This window comes from Halictus rubicundus, chromosome 2 (assembly GCF_050948215.1).
Source record: "Halictus rubicundus isolate RS-2024b chromosome 2, iyHalRubi1_principal, whole genome shotgun sequence".
Lineage (NCBI taxonomy): Eukaryota > Metazoa > Arthropoda > Insecta > Hymenoptera > Halictidae > Halictus > Halictus rubicundus.
This window is the reverse complement of record NC_135150.1, coordinates 21971009-21991058: the sequence shown is the minus strand read 5'-3', so window position 1 is coordinate 21991058 and position 20050 is coordinate 21971009. Positions and strand designations below refer to the sequence as shown.

The 20050-nt window shown below is 45.4% G+C and overlaps 1 protein-coding gene and 1 long non-coding RNA gene across 9 annotated transcripts in view; one reads left to right on the top strand and one right to left on the bottom strand.

The window, feature by feature from the left end:
• Nucleotides 1–5688, bottom strand: part of LOC143365617 (uncharacterized) — a 152258-nt gene extending 146570 nt beyond the window's left edge. Inside the window, exon 1 of the long non-coding RNA XR_013084570.1 lies at nucleotides 5655–5688. This is a non-coding gene — a long non-coding RNA (uncharacterized LOC143365617). The remainder of the gene's footprint in view (nucleotides 1–5654) is intronic.
• Nucleotides 1–20050, top strand: part of Syn1 (Syntrophin-like 1) — a 566536-nt gene that overhangs the window by 42231 nt on the left and 504255 nt on the right. The gene's annotated exons all lie outside the window — the stretch shown is intronic.

Here is a 20050-nt window from a genome sequence, read left to right as displayed (position 1 = left end):
TTTTTTCCCAAGAAATATATATATCTTGTCCTACCTACTGCGGCCGATGAATTCGACCGCACGAGATAATATGGTATTTACTCTTCTAAACCTAAGCAATCAGTATAAAAGAAAGACTATTCTCAATGTGGCATGGCCAACTCAAAATAGATGAGCCGCCCTATCGAATGAGACGCTATCAAGTTACGCACGTGCCTGGTTGATAATATTGTTTCATGGCAAATGCATTGAAACCGCAAACGTGGACGTCGCAGTACAATTTAGTAAATCGAGGTGAGAGCATCGCAGTATTTTTGATGTAATTGCAATTAAATGAAAATAAATTTGTATCGTAATTTTATGGAAGTTGTTCACCTACTAATTCATTCAGCAACAAATTGACTATTATCTACGTTCAATGTATTAACAATAACTTTTTTTAAGGACCGGTCATTTCGACCACGCACGGTAGGAACAGGTATATAAGAAGTAAGGGTAGGTTTAGTGTTAATTTTTTCAACAAATCGAGAATAATATAACAACATCATTCGATTCTTATAATGTGTTTATAGTTTTCTAGGTGGCCGGTTCGTTTTGTTATAAATGCATAAAGGGTTGAAGGCAACGAAATGGATCTTTGAATCGTACCTATTTTCTTTCTAAAACAAGATTATACACTTCGGAGGGAACAAGGGGTGAATCAAGCGAAACGTGTTCTGTTGAATGAAAATGTTAGAACGAAGGGTTCAAGGGTTCTTAATTGCATGGGTGCGTCTGGTCGAAAGCGACAAATGGAAAGTATCAGGTCCTGGGATATCTCGTGAAAAGCAACGAAGGGGTTGACAATGTATAATTAAAATATACAGAAATTCTGCGTAGCCTCTGGCAGCTCCGGGCCAGGCTGGCGAACACTGTAACCGGAATATAAGGCACGAGCCGAGCCGTGGCGCTCGTCCTCGCGAGAGAGCGTTATATATCTGCCGGCGTGCTGTGTTTCGCGTGCCTTTCGTTTCGTCCTTTACGGTACTTCGTCATGATTTACGGGGTATCCGCATGAGGAGCGACGCCGTCGCATTCTAGGCCCCCCTCGGTCGGTGCCACCCTTCTCGTCACCCTCTGCCTCCTTTCCGTGAGCGTGTCCCGCTTGTAATTTTCTCGTTGCCAGTCGAGTACGGGAGACCGGGAAACCCAGCAGAGAGAATCAGAGAGAGAGAGAGAGGGAGAGAGAGAGAGAGAGAGAGAGAGAGAAGGAGGAACTCGAGACATAAAGCGAGCCAGAAGAGTCAGCCACGAGAACGAGAAAGGGATGGCTTTGGCTCCGGCCTCCTGGCCTCTCCGACGAGGCTCGTGACTTTCGTTAACTTGACCCAGGTCACGGCGTCGCGACGCGTAAAAATGTCACGGGCGCTGCTGCTCGGCGAACAATGCTCGTTACCGGTTGACAGTGACGCTTTCACGAGCCGTTCGTCGCTCCAGTTGTAAAGAAACGTAACTGTATGTCCTCTCCGATGTTCATTTTTCTTGTTTATTCACCCGTTTTAGCCGCGATTATTAATCTTCGCATGCTCCCGAAAAATGGTTGTATAGAAAATTCTGGGGTAGTGTTTCATCCATTTTTACTTGATACACTCGCATCGGCTGACGCGGTCAGACAAACTATTTTCTGCCCGAAAATAAATGCATTGCGTTCCGTGAATGCGACGGGACTACATCGGTCTTTATTGAATTAAATCGAATGAGAAGAAAGGGTAAAATTTAGTCCCTTTCGAACGATAAAAACGAAGCGTCTATTTGTCGAGCTGTGAAACGATCGAAATGAAATTCGAGAGCATCGATCGCGATGGCGTGGGCGGTCGGCGGCAGGTAATTTACTGACGAAATACCCCAGGAATCAATTTTTTCCGCGAGGGGATTGAAGGGAACGGGGTGGGGGGTAGTCATCGGTGCATCGATAACGCTTATCGCGCGAGCGGTAGCCGAACGGACGCGCGTCGGTAAACAACAAAACCGTGCTCTCCTACGCGTAATTACAGTTATCCGGTCGCGAGAGTAATACGCAATTGCCGACGTTTTTGTAATTAGCGTCGGCGAGAGGGTTCGACGGTGCAGCGGGCACGTGTCCGGAGCAGGAGAACGTGGTCGCTGCGTGCATAAATGCATCGGTGGTTCGTGCGAGCCTGCTTTCTTCCTCTCTGTTTCTCTCTCTCTCTCTCTCTCTCTCTCCCTCTTGAGCCAGCTCTTGTCACGATACGTGATATATAGCCGGAGATCTTCTATCTCCGTATTGTAATACACGCGCCGCGCCTCTTCCAGCCCTCTTCCGGCCGAGCTCTTCCACGAACGCCCCCTCGTAAAACTTCCGAAATTCACTCGACGTAATAACGCGAGCGTGATAATACACGCCGTGCGAGCCGGGGATCATTATCTACGGGGGCTCGTTCCTCTTTCGCGGCGTTTAGGATTCAATTCGACTGCGCCACCAGCTAGATCGAGCCCCGAACCCGCACGATCCATCGCGAGATCCACCTCGATGGTTTTTAATGGCCGGGCACCGAGCGGAACGGCGATCGATCCGCGATTCCGATCTGCTCGGACCTCCTCGAACTCATTTCTACGTTGCCACGGGTTTCTGGTATCGCTGAGATTTTGTTGGTCGGTGGTCGAGCGAATTTGGTTACGTTTTAATCGCAACAGTCGATTTTTTAATTAGTCCTGGATGCTTCCGGACTGGGAAGAATTTTCCATGCGAGACTGTGCGAAATCGTCGGAAATATTTGAAGACTAGGAAGGACCGCGAAGTAGACACGGAAAAGGGATTATTTTCCCGTTTCTGCATAGTGGGTCTACGGGTTCAGTACTAAAGAAACGTCGTTTCAAAAATATCCTTATAAAGTCTCTCTGCAAGTAGTATAGACATTGTAAAACCTATCGATGGTTTGCCACGAAATAGCACTTTTGCTTAATAATATCTTCCGCAAATAGCACCCATGTGTTACTAACTACGCACTTTTACCGGCACAAAGCATTTATACAGGTTAGATAATATCGATGGTATTGTAGCCCGAGCGCGTCGCAATAATCATCGTAAGTAGTTTGTTACCGTGAGCTTGTTCCGGGGATAACAGATACTTTTCCAAGCTCGTCGTTTTTGTGTCTGGCTCGTAACGCGAACAATTGGATTCCGTTGAATGGCTCCTCGAGCGAGATTGTTAGAGGAAATTTATTCGACGGGACGCATCCTCGCGGATCGCTTGCGCGCATAATTAGGACGGAACGTTGTTTCCAAGATGCTCGAAGATCGTCTCTCCTCTCCCTCCCTCTCTTTCACTTGGTTCGATTGAATTACACGACGATACATCGGGAACACGCATAAACGCGATGCAATCAGAACCATAAACGATACAGAGCGTCCACGGTCCATTAATCAGTATCATAAAGGGATATGATAATTATATTGGCAATCGAGACACGGGGCACCGACGCGATCATCCACATCGTTACGGCCTATTGATCCGGTGATTAATGTATATAGCGAAATACAGAGACGCCCGTAATTAATCAGAGTTCAGAATAACTCCGGGGGCGCAGCAGATGCAACGCCTTGCTACGGCTCTCTCGATCCATTTTTCCGTCTATTGTGCTCGGCCGATTCAACCGCCGTCGCTCTATTCTGCCCGGTGCACGCTCTCTCGTCTCGCTCGGATCGCTGTCATGACCCATCATCGCCACCATGCACCTCCGCAAGCCTGATAAATCCTCGGGACACCCTACGAGATCGTAATTACGAATCAATTACCGGACTCTGTGTCTTTTGCAGCTGGAGAGAGGAAAAGGAAACGGGGAACGTGAAGAAAACCTCCCTGGCGCATTCTTTTTGTGCATTCTAGAAAAATCGGGACAGAAGGATTTCCAACCCGTGGAAATTCATCCCTACATCTGAAACTCTTCTTAGAAAATCACAATTATTGCCGAGCTCCGTTTTCAGCAGTGGGACGTGGAAAAACGCGTTGAAAAGGGAGAGAAATCCTTTGTTATTCTTGGATAAGGATACTCAAATGTTCACGGCTATTTTCTACTACCAACCATTCATCCTTACATTGGAAATTCTCTTCGGAAATTTGCAGTCCCATGGAAAGTGCATTTCTACTGTTACAGAGTTCCTGATAGATCCCGGAGAAATCCTACTAGATCATCATTACGGTTATTATTTTGTTATGCATTGGGTACAGTCAGTATCGATTCTACTACAAGTTGTCGAAAAATTGGACGTTCTTTAGGCATTGCCAAAGCAAGTGTGTGCCGAATATTGCAACGTCATGTTTCCTTACACGAGGAGCTTCATGGCAACGCCTTTGAGAATCGTGTTGCGTTTTGCACATGGACATTGCAGCAAACACAAAGAAATGAACATTTCTTTTATGACGTTCTCTTTCCTGCGAAGCTACTTTTTCTAACCATGGACAACTGCATACACATAATATGCATTATTGGTGCACTGAAAACCCGAAATAGCTTCGACAAGTTGTACACCAGCGTCCATGGAGTGTGAATGTATGGTGTGGAAACCTTGGTGATAACAAACTCAAGGTCACGCTAAGGTCGTAACATTACAGGTCGTTGGATTCTTCTTATCATATAGCGGTAATAAAAATATATGATTCCACTTAAAAAAACTTCGATGACCTTAAAATCTCAAAAAATATAACCTTGAACAAATTTGTTTGCCAATCATAACATTTGCCCCTCCGAACCAACTAATGTTTTCCTCTGAAATTTTCTTCTATCAGAAAAAAAAAAAAACAAGCAAGATACTTTAGATGGTCGAGTTAGACGAGACATCCTGTACATGTATCATATTACAATTTCGAGATGATATCGGGAGACTGAAAATTCAAGAGAGGTCTCTAAAAATCTAGTTCAAACTGAACTTATCATCAATGTCTATCGTTATTGTTGAAGGCAAATTTGCAGAGAAGAAGCAGGAATCCTGGTCCCAAACGGACGTGGGCATAATCGAAGGTTGAACTGGAAACATGCCCAGCAACTTTCTAGCAATTGTTCAGGATTGCTCCATCTTGCGGAAATGTCCGAGCGCCGACGAACGAAGGGGTACGTTCCCACTCATTTCGAGGGGGTTGATGGCCAATGGTTTCGGGATCGCGATGGTCGGCAACGCGGGTAATGTGCGGTGTTCGGAGTTGCGCCCGGCTCCGCAGCCATTTCTCATGGCCGGCGTTTTGACGCGCGACCCCGCCTCCTCCTTCGGGATTCTATAACGTCGGCCGAGTGGTGCGGCGGCTATCCGCGCCAGTCCCTATCACCTTATCGGCCGGCTAATATCGCCGCCGCGTTTTCGCCGCTGGAATTGCGGAAGATGGAACGATAGCTCGCACGAGAACACGCGGGGCTCCCGGCTCGATGCATCCCCCTCTTTCCCTGTTCCTCGCTTCGCCCGGCCGTGGCCGTTCCCGTTGCAGAGAATTTCGCGGAGTTATTGCATATCGGCCGCGGCTGCCGTACGCCAACACGCTCGCGCACCCGTCATTCCCGAGCCAAGGCACCGTAGTCGGTTTGTATCGCGTGCCGCGTAACATTCCGCGGCCGCCCTCGACATCGCTGGAATATCCGGTTTTTATTCGAGGTGACATCTCGAGTCCCTGCCACGAGAGACTCACTCTCTCCCCCTCTCTCTCTCTCTCTCTCTCTCTCCCTCTCACTCTCTCTGGCCTTCTCTGCTGGTCTCGCTCTCTGTTGCACGAGGCGGCCGTAATTCACACACGGAAGCTTCTTATCGGCGCGAACGTTCTCTGTAAGCCGGGATCTTGTTCGATCGGGATCCACGCGTCGATTGCTACCGCGACCCACGAGATTGCTGGGTTTAAGTATGACGTGGATGCGATTTTAACTTGTTTTCATCGCGTATTCGTTGTTAATGGAACGATAATGTGGGAGGTTCATGTTTTGTAGCGGTTAGACAGCGGATCATTGTGCGCTTATGCTGTGAACAACATTTGTGAACGAATACGAATAGCATTCGTTCATAGGTTATGACAGAGAAATTGTTCCTTCATTCGGATTTCTGTAACGTAATCTAAGAATTCTTATAAACAGTAGCAGCCTTGTGTTGATCGTCTTCAATATGGAAGGGGTCAATCCTGGAAGGTCATCCTTTAGTAAGTCCCACTCAATAAGTTACTTAGTTCTATCTAGTTTTCAGAACTAGAAAATGCTGGCAAACAGTAGTAGCAGTTGGTCATAATCAGGCACTAATAAATCTTGTTCAAGCGTTCCTCAAGTTACGTTTCCTATCAAGTTATGCACGTGCCTGGTTGATAATACTGTTTCATAGCAAATACATCCAAACCGCAGAGTTTGTATATATGTCTGTATATATGTCGCCAAGACCTGGTTGATAATCGTCGTGGAATTATCCCCACTACCGCAGCGTCTACCCCGTGAGGGGCCACGAAACTCGAAAGGCCTTGGACGCTAGAACTGTAAACATTACACGGATCGGTTATGTCTCCTGGACGATAAACGACGCTGGCAAGACCCGTGTTGTTGACATATCTCGAGAATTCATTGTATTTCAGTTCCTTACCAAGCCACACGTCAGCCGTCAGTCATTTATTTATTTTTTTACTTAAATGTTATAAAATCCCCATATTTAAAACTGAAATAATAGCGTGAATCAATGGCAGCACTTAAGGGGGCAACCTTGTGTAAAATGAAATTTTTGAGCATTCCTTTTTGTTTATATCGATAGGAAATTTCCACAGGAATACGATAAGAAAGGTTAGAAAGTGATCACAGATGTTTTTGTATGTTATTTTCAAAATAAAGCGAACGGTTGTATTGGGCGGAGCGGCTCACGAAGTCGGGCTCTTGTCGGAAAGGCATGTACTTCTCGAAGTACTTCAGCAGTACAACTTTTTGAGGAAGAGAAAGATATGCCCTATGGCCCCGAAATCGCAGATTAGCAAAAAGCCGCGTCATGTTAAAGCGAATTAAGATTTTTTCACGATATACAAACACGTAACGTGTTTTTCACGTTACTCAAACTTTAAACGCATTTTTCTCGAAACGTAGCTCAAAAACTGATTACTCAATCTTTAGGAAACTTGGTACATTTATTCTATAAATAATTGGCCACAACATGACGAGCTCCGATTTTCTAATTTTTTATTTGAATCATTGTTATTAACAGAAAATCCGTTTTTTTCAGAACTTGGCCATTTTTGCAATTTTGTAAATTTTAATAAAAGGAGAATGTCATGTTGTGTGTATCTGCATAAACTAACGATTCCATTTTTATGTTTTTGTACACTGTACGCTGCACGGCGCTTTTCCAGGATGCCATATTCAAGCCGTTATTGCGCCATCGATATTAAAATTTCTAAAAAATATTTTTGTTTACATTATAAGGTTAACAAACGAAACCTCAAATTTTAAATCAATCTACGCATTACATTTTTCAAAACAAATTCATGAAAAACACGCCATTTACACAAGGTTTCCCCTTTAAAGTGTTGAACAAATTTGCCGCCAAGTACGTTACTCATAACGGTTTATTTCAGTCTCCTCTTTCCGCCAGATAGCAAAACGAATCTTCAGCTCCGTGGATTTCCATTTCTTCCGGGCTGTTATATGACAAACTATACTTCCCAGCAGGCCGCGATCGTTCGGCGCGTTACGTAAACGCGCGAGGCGTCGACATCAATATTCATCGCGGCTCGAACAGCAGGTTTATTATAATATTTACGAGCTTGGTTGCCGCCTCCCGACGGTAGCCGAGAGAAACGAGGCGGTCGCGAGACGAAATCGAAGTCGATGCTCCGTTGGAACGGCTCGTTTGTTGTCTCGATTGAGGGCGCGCAGGGAGGAGGACGAAGAAGAAGAAGAAGAAGAAGAAGAAGCTGTTGGGGGTTGGCGACTCGCACGTCTCGGCTAGATTTCATTGTGCGCGGAGGAACACGAGGAAGGCTTGTGTCCCGTTGCTTTCTTCGAGGGGACAAGCGAAAGGGCGCGCGTTTCGTTTCGATTCGAGTTTGGATGGTCGAGCAGAGGAGCCCAAGAGTGCGTTCCTCTTTCATTAAACCGACACGAGCTGGACGACACGAGAAGGCACATGTTTCTTTCGCTCGGTGAAGCACAGGAGCAGCGGCAGCAATGGAGGCTCTCTTTCTCTCGATCGACAAAAGCGACGGATCGTTATCGTCGTTTCTTTGTGTCCTCGATCGGCGCCGTTCAAAGAGCCTTCTCGCGTCACGGCCGGTTTAATCGACGTACGAAAAACGATGAGAACAGAGACTGAAAGAGAGAGAGAGAGAGAGAGTATGGGGGAAATGGAGGGAACAACAAATCGACAGACGAAATGGTGGAGAATTCCGCGGCGAGCCGTCGGAAAGAAAAAAAAATTAATTTAAAAGATCACGGTCCAATCGCTCGTGAAAACGGTCCGGCACGTGGATCGTAGGAGAAAAAGAGAGAAAAGCTGGAGAGAGAGAGAGAGAGAGTGAGAGAGAGAGGGAGTTCGATGAACGATCGGTGTGTTCCACGCGGAGATTCGGAAAGCAATCGACAATGGATGGCATCGAGCGTCGCGACGCCCAAACGTAGAACCTGGGTGTGCGGTTGTTGGTATCGAACAAATGACAATAAATGGCATGACGCGACACCGAAGACGGTTCCAATTTATTCCCCGGAGGCAGTCTCGGTCGACAATGTCAGCCGTCCTTTACCACTGCCGCCGTCCTCTCTTTCTCTGTCTGGTTCTCCCTCGTGGAAACCCTCTTGGATAAAATATCGAAAATACATCGGCCCGGAGAAATCAACGCCGGCTGATTCTTCCATGCCAATACGCGATGACTGGCCGAGCCGAGGAATTGCCGATTGCAAAACGACCAGCAGCCGTCCTCTCAACCGTTCCCGACGACCAATAACGCGACGACGCTCCAACCACGGCGAAATAATGCAGATTCTTGCATGCGAAATGTCGATACCCCCGGGACCGACGTCTCCCGATACTGCGGCAGTACTGACGAGCCGAGGAATAATTGTATGGGGCGGTATGGGGCTTTCTAGACTCGCGATGGGACGGTGAACGACGATAAGTGGCTTGCGTTTTTTGAGGAATGCTGAACGAATGTAATACCGTCGTCTATACCCCTTTCAATGTCTTCCTATTTTAAAACAAACATTTTCTTGGCGAAGACGTTGCAACTTGAACTGCACAGTAGCCATTGGAGAGTATGCAGTCATGTGATAAGTATAAACATACGGTGGTGGGCATATACTTAAGTACACTGACACAACATAAAACTTTATCTCATCTGCACTTGATCATTGTTCATTTATATAAAAATGAATTGCATTATTTAAGTATAAAGTATATGTAACTAGAACACACAATACTATTTGCTAATGTCGTATATATAAAGAGTTACAGTGATTTCTCCATATATGTCGCCAAGGTCTAGATTATAAACGTCGCGGAATTATCCCCACTACCGTATACCACGTGAGGGGCTACCCAGGAGTGCAAACATAACGCGGCTCGGGTATGTTTCCTGGACGATACGCAACGCTGGGAAGACCCGTGTTGTTGACATATATCGAGAATTCACTGTATTCAGACTTTTTTGTTCGGAGGTCTAGTTATCCACGGTCACGTACGTACGTACACAGTAAAATATTTGTGTTTTTACATCTTTTTGATACTTACAGTTATGAAATTTTAATATTTGGTACATAAGCCTTTATTTTGATGAACTGCTGCCTCAATAAGTCAGATACATCGACTAACAGGTATTGAGTTCCATGTTGCTTTTATTATGGTGTACGATTCTTCAAGGTTTCTCGGACTTTTGTTTCTTACATGTTTGCCTACGTCAATGCGTAACATTTTTATAGGGTTTAAGTCATTACATTAACATTCTGATCACTCAAAAACGTTTTAACGGCCCGCGTAGTGTGTTTCGGATCATTATCCGCTTGATAGATCCAATTTTCTGGCATACGTTCTTCGGCAAACGGAAGTAACACATTTTTAACAATATCCAAATATGTAAATCTGTCCATGACACCTGTTATTCGATGAATCGGACCCATACCGTTTATAGTCGCGGAACTCCGAACCTGCACGGATCCTCCACCGCCTTTCACCGTCGGTTTTATGCAATTTTTCTGAAATTCTTCTCCTACTCGGCGTCTAACATATACTTTCCCGTCAGATCCAAAGCGATTAAACTTACAAGGGAACATATTCAGTTGATACAAGCCGATTTTGATGAAATTTATGTGAGATATATTATAGTTCTTCGAAAAATATTTGACACGTGTTTCTTTTATCGACAACCATCCACTTTGAAGGGGCGAAAACAGCCCTCAAGGTTGGGGGTCAAAACCACATTTTTTGAGATATCTCGGAAACCAGAGGTCGGAAAAATTAAATTTTTTTTTAAATTGTGTGTTATCTGATGGGAAATGTAGTCGCGCAAGAAAATTTTGACAAAAGTTTTTTGTTTAAACAATATATTAAAAATTTGACTTTTTGGAGTTTCTTTTATTTATTCTTAGTTAATTTGAATGTAAAAACGGGTGTGTGATCTTTGATCCAAAATAGTGGTTTAGGATTTTTTCTTTTTAATGAAAGATAGTCCTGCACCATGCGTGCGGAGAAAGGAATTCCGACTTGTTTTCTAGAAGTATAAACGTGTATAGTATTTTACTAGAATTATATTAGTCCGACTACGCACAGAGTTCACGAGATACTGAAAGACATTGTTTACATCGCAAGCATTGCGCATTGTTTACTTTGCTGCATATAATCAGAGTGTGCGTAAGTAGATTTCCGACAGAAAAACCATAGGTTGAAACGAAATATTTGTAAACAGCAGCATTTCTTGGAATAAATAAAAACCGTAATCCTGGTATCAGGTTACCTATTTCGTAGAAATAACATTTTGTACACAGTCATTACAAGTGTTTCAAAAAATACACGAAGCATTAAAGTTCAAATATAAAGTGTACGTAAGTATATGGCCGCCACTGTACATCGTCCTCTAGGAAATTATGAACGACAAAGAAATCGCAGTGCAAAAAAATCGCAGTCACGCTGCAAAGTGCAGAGTTTCCACTTAATCTTCCGAGTGGCACCGAATACCGTTTCGATCCGCGGTTTCCATGCGATTTTCAGGGCCGAGAGCGTCTCGGATCTTGTAAAAGTTTCCCGTCTCGGTTCTCCTCGATCCCTCTACTCGCCACGGACGAAGTTTAATGGAGTCTGAGGCTGCGATACTGTGCATCTCTGCAATCTGTGTTCGCGTGTGTGCGCACCAGAACGCACAAGCAGCGGCGCCGACCGTGCCACAGTTGCGTACTCACAGTTGGATTCCGTGGGGCACCTGCATTGTTCTCCGGGTCTCTCTCTCTCTCTCTCTCTCTCTTACTCTGTCGCTTCCTCTCTCGCTCACTCGTCTCTCGCGAACGGTTTCCTTCCTGCTCGCGCGAAAAACACGCGGCTTCGAGGCACAATGGAGGGGCCGCGTGACCTAATGCTACGCACCGTCGGCCCTCGCTCTTCATTAGGAGAGGGAGATCCTCGCGAAGAAAATCTAGGCGTCGACCGGCGGCGTGACGCTTCATTATGATCGCGCGTCGTCGTTGCCGTCGCTCTTTTGTGGATTTAACGGTCCGCGGCGCAGCTACCGGGATCTTTGTTCGGTTAAACACGGGTACGGAGCTTTCTGTTTTAATTGTACGCCCCTGCGACTACCCTGTTCACGCTTTTCGGCCACACCTTCGCAGAGGGTTGCTTTTTCAACGTGTAAAAAGAGAACATTACATTAGGTTGCCGAAATGTGAAACGTCCGATCTGAAAAGTAATTCAAGTTATTTGTTTTTTGTCACCTTGATCTTCGACCGAGGTGTGAGGGTCATCTTCAGGTTTTTTTTTATCATAGGTGGAATGCCCAATGCTTTTTCTCGAATTATTGGAAATGGATTATGATCGAATGCACACTGGTATTTTAATTCAAACTGTTCTTTGTTGTACGACGCGGGAGGAACCTCTTTACGGAACGAGAAATTAGCTTGGAACCCCGAAAGGAAACCAAGGTCCCCCTGCATCTGCAGACTGATCAGGTTTGGCCCCCATAATTCGGCCCGTGAAACCAAGTATCGATTGAACACTTCGAAGTCTGTACATAGAAAAGAGATTCTGAGATCGTTGATTCATTTCTGACAACGAACAATAAGTTCATCGTGCTTGGAGTACCTTATGCGTAAAGACAGTATTATACCAAATATGATCCTGATAAACTATTGTAGTACAATATTGTTTCATCGTTGCAAATTAATGGTCGAAACTGCTCTTTCGACGTGACGGTGGTAGCGAACGTGTTGAAGCAGACATCCTCGCGAGAAGACATTAAAAACGAAGCAGCGCGATTTTTTATTTTTATGTGGTGGCGATCGTTGATTCCGCGGAGAACATTAAGGAATCGATGATGGGCGAAGGGATTCAAGTTGGAAAGTGGTTCGCCGGGAGCCAAGGGTGAAACATGTCCTGATATCTCATGGTTCGCACGTAGCGTGCGACTTTCAGCCAGAATTCAGCGGCGACGAGACAGGATTTCCTTAAGTCGAGCAACACCTGGAATGGAAATTTCGCGGCGACGCGACGTACGAGAGCGGAAGCTTTTCCGCGATTCACCGGTCGATAGTCGATCCGCGAGCGGAAACTCCTCCGCTGCTGGGAGAGAGCCGGGTCCCCCGTCGTTCGCCCGCGTTTTCTGCATACGCGGTACGCACAGTTTACAAACGACCATAATCGTATCCGAGGACGACTCAATAAAGCTGCAATGCGGCAGCGGCAGCAACAGCACTAGCAGCAGTACCAGCAGCAGGCAGCAGCCGCGGAGTTCTTTTTCCAGGCGTGCGCTCGCAATAAAATTTATTTCCCGGCCGGTTGCCGCAAAGGAATGAAGTAATGCGACCGACGCCGCCTCCGACGTCGTTTTGATACCATAAGGTTTCGATCTAGTGCGTTTCTAGAGGGTCTGTCGCCATATTGGAACAGCTACTTTATTTGTTTGCTCGATGATGAGATTTCCCGGTCGCAAGGGAAATGGTCGGCAATGGCTCGATGAATGGGAAAAATTTGGGGTACTGGTACTTGTACCTTGACGGGGGAGCTTTGTGTATTTATGGCTTGTTGCACGATCAGTAGCGGATTTTATGCATTTAGAGTAAAAATGAATAGATGAAATTCGAGACAGTGCAAAGATTAAGAGAATTGAAGAACTTGCATACATTATTTTTAACTCGCTGAAATTTTGAATGAAAGAATCAAATTTTTGTCTGGCTCCTGTTTGTTGCATTCCATGGAGAACATTTTTATTTTGCATAAAAATTCGCAAACCTTCTGGACCAACGTTGACCTTCAATACGTCTCCATAAACATCGCATCTTTGTTATTACCGTTGCATTAAATCCCGCATGAAAATGAAAAAGTATTCAATGACGAATACGATTCTCGGAAGGTACGGATGCCGCCGGTTTATTACAGGGTTGTAAAAAAAAAATGATACCTGTTAGAATATTTTGAACACAGGCTGCTTTACCGAAAACTGTAAAAGAATACGCGTTTCCTCTTCAACGATCGGTACAGAACTATAGGCAAAACAAATTCTTTGCAAATAATTGATTACACTTATGGGTACCCCTAATATAAGCGTTAGAAGGAGGCCAAAAATTGATGATGTGCATACCGTGGAATCCAAGCATTTTTATGCCATTGGATGAGTTTTCTGGATAAAATCGAGAGTAGCGCGCGCTAGGAAATATCTCCAGCTACAAATCGAGCTATACTTTGTCTTGATTCTCTGCGAAATAAAGCGAAAAACTTGAAGCACGTTTCTGGCGTCAGAACTCATAATATCGATAATACAGAGCAATAAATGTGACAACTTTAATCACAGACTTAAGCCTCGTCGGATCAAGACCAAGACGGATCTTAAGTTAGTGGCTGAAGGCTGTGAACGGAAATTATACAGCAGTGACCGACCTGCTGGCTCTGCAAAAGTCACGTGACTACCCTTGGCTCTTAAGGCTGTTTCTACCTACTAGAAACAATTACCGACAAATCAAATACGTCACAATTATTTCCACAAGTTTCTACAAAGATTCCGGCCGACTTTCTACGGTTCCAAAGCGTAAAATTTCTAGCCCACAACGAAACCTAACAGGGAGAAAGAAGCTTGGTTCGAGGTCTCGTGGACGGGACGCGACGGGAACCCGATAGCTCTCGTTGAAATCGGAGTATGGAAATTAACGCGGCGTTAGATGGATAGTAATCCGCGCAGATTGAAAGCCGTAATTCGCGGCCGGTAATTTACCGTGGAATTTCCATGGGGAATCCCCGTCATCGGACTCGATTTTTACCAGTCGACTTCGGGAACAGAGGGAATCTGCTGGAAGGAGACGGGATGGAACAAGATAAAACGAACCGCAGATCCCGGAGGAAGAGAAAGAACGTGGGCAAGAGAAGGACAGTAAGAGGTAAAGAGAGCGAGAGAGAGAGAGAGAGAGAAAGAGAGAGAGGGGGAGGATGAAAATCTGGAGAACAGGAGCGGAGGATACATGAACGAAGCCAAGCAATCGCGCTTGGGAATAGTAATCCGCACTCTGGATGAGTCGTGCTTTGTCCGTCGACGGGAACCAGACACACCTCATTTTCACCGAGCGGTATCCTTCCGCAACCGAGAGAGATCTCTTTCCTGTTCGTTCATTCGTTCGTTCGTTCGTTCGTTCGTCGACTCGCTTTGGGGATGCTTTAATTTTTCTGCGATTCGTGCAATCGTCGCCGGAGTATCCCAGTAATCAGAGGCGGACTCGTTAAAGACGGGGGATTTGGTGGCCGAGTGAGTGAAACTCTGATAAAAAGATTTAATTCGGCGGAATCGTCGCGTCGCGCGACTCGACCGTCGACGAACATTATTAACGGGGAACGGTCTCCCGCACGCCGAAGGACTCGAGTCACGAGATTCGAAATTGGCACCGGGAAAAGCGATTCATCGGGGACCACTCCGCAAAGCGATTCTCATTTTTATGATCGCATTATGGAACTTTATGGTTCGTTTCGAACCATGGTCCCTTAATTTCTTTTCTGTTTCACGTTTCGGATTAACACTCGCTCGTTCGAAACGAACACCTTTCTCGCTGATCTCTGGGAGTTCGTGCATGCTCTGGTTCATTGTGGACGGATCTGATAAGTTTCCGATTTTATGACGTATTCTCCTCGTTCTCTCTTCTGTTCAACCATTGCAATTTAGACGTGAACTATTAACTACATTCCGAATCTCTTGCTCGTGATTCTAAAAGCTTCTTTCAGTTTTATCTCGTATTCTTCTTTTTCTAACTTCGATCGAGCAGTCTATGTTAACTTGTTCGTGTGTTGCAATTTAAACCCAAGACTCTTGGTTGTTTGTAAACGAACAACAAATTTATGAAGACGGGGACACGAATTAATATGTTAGTTAACTAAACTAACCAAGGTAGTTCAAGCTTTCCATGTCTCGAGTATGTTTTATAGCGCAATTGAAGAAGAAACAACGAACGAACGTTAACTTATTCACCCGTCTGTTGCAATTTCAAACCAAGACTCTTGGTTGTTTGTAAATGAAATTTATGAAGACGGGGACACGAATTAATTTGTATACCCAATACGTTAGTACAAGCTTACCGTTTTATAGTGCAATTGAAGGAGGAACAACGAACGAAAACGAAGCAACGAGACACTCACACAATCTTCCCAAACTTCGGCACCTCGATCTCAAAAGATCTTCTGCATCTCTCGACGCTCTTCCACATCTCGAACACTGCAGACGCTGGATTTCCGACTCGAATCTTCCCGAATACTTCGAATGTCCTCCGGAAAGCGGCTTCAAGGGGGAACCTAACATCAAGATTCGTTCCCAGTCCGCGTTTTGCGCTCGGTAAGCGTTAATTCCCGCGAGATTGTCGCGGTTTCGAGAGCCACTCGACAGTCTGCTCGAAATTATTCGATTGGCGAGCCCCGATAGGGGAAACGCGTACCCTCTGCTGACTTCGTGCTCCTCGAACTTCCTGTCTGTAAACCGTGAGCCTCTCTTGTCTTCCAGACGTTCGAATAAATCGATATACACCGGTGCGCTCCATCATCGTGAAAAATCAATCGGTTTCTAATCCCGCAGTTTGCAGACCCATGAGCACCAGCGCGCGCTCGGCCTCTAACTGCATAAGGAGGCTCGCTCGATTCAAAAATATTCATGGGTTCTCCCCGGAGCGAAATGTATGTACATACTTTACCAACTTTCATACTTCGCATGCAGATCGATCATGTCGTTGTTTCGAATCAGACGGCCGTGTGTGTACCGATAAAAATTCTCCGAGTTTGCCTTGGCCCGTACCCGGTCGTTGCCCTTGCGCTGCCTCCGCGCGAATTAGGAACACGTTTCGAACATTTTTCATGTCTTCGGAGGCTCCGCGAGAAATGCGTATCTTCTTCAATTTCTTGCGATTCGTGTCTTCCGGTAAAGAATTGGTCGACAAGTGCCCCGATGGATGCACCGTGTTTCGTTGTCTCTCAGAAGTTTCATGCGGTGTGAATGGAAGGTTTACTTGATCTTCTCCGGCTCACAGTTGTCTTATCAAACTTCGGTTTCTTCACTATGCGGTTTTTTGAAACTTCGCTCTCAAGCATCATTCATCCTCTCGTTCGTCTACTTTCATTGTACGTTTTAATTCGGTCTACTGCGTTTCATTCTGAATCTCATATTTCAATGATGTACACACCTACTCATTCTTGTCATACATGCATAAAACTCGCAACAATGAATATACCGCGCATTTTATACTCGCACGAGAAAAATGAATAGCTGAAATTTGATACAGCAGAAAGATTAAAAGGATTCGGGAGTGTCGATATATAGGGTGTCTCGCCTAACTCGACCATGTAAAATATCTCGCTTGCTTTTGATGATAGAAGAAAATTTGACAGGAAAACGTTAGTTGGTTCAGAGGGGCAAATATTATGATAGGCAAACCAATTTGTTCAAGGTTATATTGTTTGAGATTCCAAGGACATCGAAGTTCTTTGAAACGGAATGATATATTTTTATTATCGCTATATGATAGTCAAGGCCAAGACGGATCCAACGACCTGTAATATTATGACCTTCACGCGACCTTGAGTATGAAAAATTCATAAAAGTAGGGCATTGGACGTAAGCAGTGAAATAACGATGACATGATCCCCCTAGGGTTTCAAGAAATGTTCTTGAACCTTGACTGATGACTGTAAACACGCTTACAATAAATTGTAAACGGTGATACAAATTCTTCTCCTTTCGGTGACTCTAATCAGTACGTTCAAGAAATTCGTCGAGATTTATTCGATCGTGAAAGATAACGTTACTTCTCTGAAACGATGGTGTACAGTGATGCAGAAAAGATATATATAAAGAATTTGGATGAATCGAATCTTTTGGGTATCTGATGAAAAAGGGAAAATTGTGCTCATCGTTCCGTCCCTCGTTCGAATTAGAACTGGTCCCGAGGACATTCGGGGCAGCAGCACTGTCAACCGAATGGTAGCCGAATGGGAACAGGCAACAGAACAGTCCCGCTCTGTTGCTCCCCTCTGACAAGAAGGAGACGGACGGGCTTGGTGAGACCGAGGTCCGGCCGGACCATTGTTTCTGGGGCCGCAGCTAATTTCCGTTTCCGTTGCGCTATGACTTCCGTGCATCGCGCCACGCCATGCCACGCCGAGCCGAGTTTCTCTTCGGGCTGACTCTCCGGGTCAGCTCTCGATCGTTATTGATGCCGCCCACACGGGATCAAAGGTCGCTTTGACGGGTTTCCCAACCTCCGGCGGGAGTCGACGGCCCTGTGACGTGGCCAAACCGGGACAAAAATTCCCGCTGGAATCTCCGATTCGAGGATCCGGCTCTCGAATAATTAGCGGCCGAGATTGATAAATCACTTTTCGCCGGGCACGCGGTTCTACGAAACGACACGCTGGGATGCGGTATCAACCGTTCGAAAACGTATCGGAGACGTATTGAGATGTCATGCTCGTGTGTTTCATTCCGAAAATTGCAAATGATCCCTGCACACTTTTCTCCTTATCAGTACAGTGAATTCTGGATACATGTCAACAAAACGGGTTTTGAGTCGTGTTACGTTTACGCTCCTCGGCGTTCGAGGTCTAGGTAGTGGGGATAATTCCGCGAAGTTTATCATTCAGGCCTCGGCGACATATATAGAGAAATCACTGTATTTAGAACTCCCATGTAGTATTCTGAAGAAAATATTTTTGTTCTAAAAAATTTTTGGAGACAGAGGGTGTACTCCAGGGAGCATCGGTATTAAATAAAAATTATTTAAATAGCAAACAATCGTTTCGGATCGATTCCCGTTCGGCGACAGGTCGCGCAGAGCGTTGGCATTGGCCAAGCCGGAATTCGTCCGCTGTATCCACGATCTGATTGGTCCGTGATTTTCGTTAATAATAATAATAATAATAATAATATTGCTTTATTCAGCCTTACGGCCAAGAATTGGACTCGGTTTACAATAACCTATGATTACAAAAAATAACTATCTTATCCACGCATTAATTCTCTCTCTCTCTCTCTCTCTCTCTCTCTCTCTCTCTCCCCCCTTCTCTCTTCGACTCACCCATCCCTACCCTGACTACTCTACCTATATTCTGCCTGTTCCTATTCTTATTCCGATTATTGCACCATTTCCTACTCTTGATTTTCGTTAATAACTCGTGAACAAAGACACGGAGAACATTTTCGTGAAGGAAAAAGTTGCTTCAAATAATCTCAGGAATTACCTTTTTCATGGAAGTACATTTTGGGATACCCTGTTCTTTTTAGGCTGCTCCTTAGTGAAATCCATGTGCATGACCCCACACGGGTATCATGGTACGTAATTGGTTAAAGAAGATAGCGTTATTTGCACACGTTCGTATTAGCAAGTTAATAAGTGCATGAAGAGTCTCTGTCCTCAAAAGTGCAACCTCATAAGAAGGGGGCCAGCCCCGAAGAGCGAAGGGCCGCCGAAATCCAATCTGCGGATAGGACACGATACTAAATACCATTCGCTGTTAGAAAATTGCCAAGAGAGGGAGGGGCAGGATCTATCCCCAGGGCCGATAATGATCGAGACAACAAGAGCACCCGTACGAGGATACACGAAAGAGGTGGTTCCGCGGGTAGGGTATCGTGTGATGAAGAGGCTCGAGGATCCTCTCTCCCCCAGTATCCTCTGCTCCTTGTACCAGGCTTTCGTGCATGTAAAAGGAAGCTTAATCCTCCGCGGCGTGGCTATGATTTGCTTTGAATAATAACTCAAAGGGCCAAGAGAGAAATATGCAGGGGCCCGGGCGAGGACACACACGCGTCGACCGTTCGCCCGTCTAACGTCACGCGCTTATGCTTTCATACATATTTCAAGCGGACCCGCAGCAAGAATCATACTTGGTAATTTCACTTTGCTTGTTTCGGTGGAAACGAGCCGGGTCGAGGGTTTCTTCCGTGCCATCGCGCGGTCCCGGTCCATCAAGGGTTCATCGATCGCCAAATGCCCATTCTTGATCCTGCGAAACGGTGGCCGAAAGCCTAGGATCCACAGATCATCCTGCAACATAAAATTCTTTATATTCCAGGCAATTGCAGTTGCTTAGATCCTGCAGTATTGCACTCTGTAAGCTCATACTGTAAGTGTCAAACAATTCGCAGTTTGAGAAATACAGTAATTTCTCTATATATGTCGCCAAGGCCTGGATGATGAACGTCGCGGAATTATCTCCACTACCGCGAGAGGTCAAGAAGCTCGAGAGGCCACGGACGCCGAGGAGTGTAAACATAACACGGCTCGGCTATGTCTCCTGGACGATACAGGACGCTGGCAAGACCCGTATTCTTGACATATATCGAGAATTTACTATACATTTTCAGGACGCAACACGCTGTCGTCTCAGTGTCCAGCTATAGTAGAGGACCTCCGAGTTCAC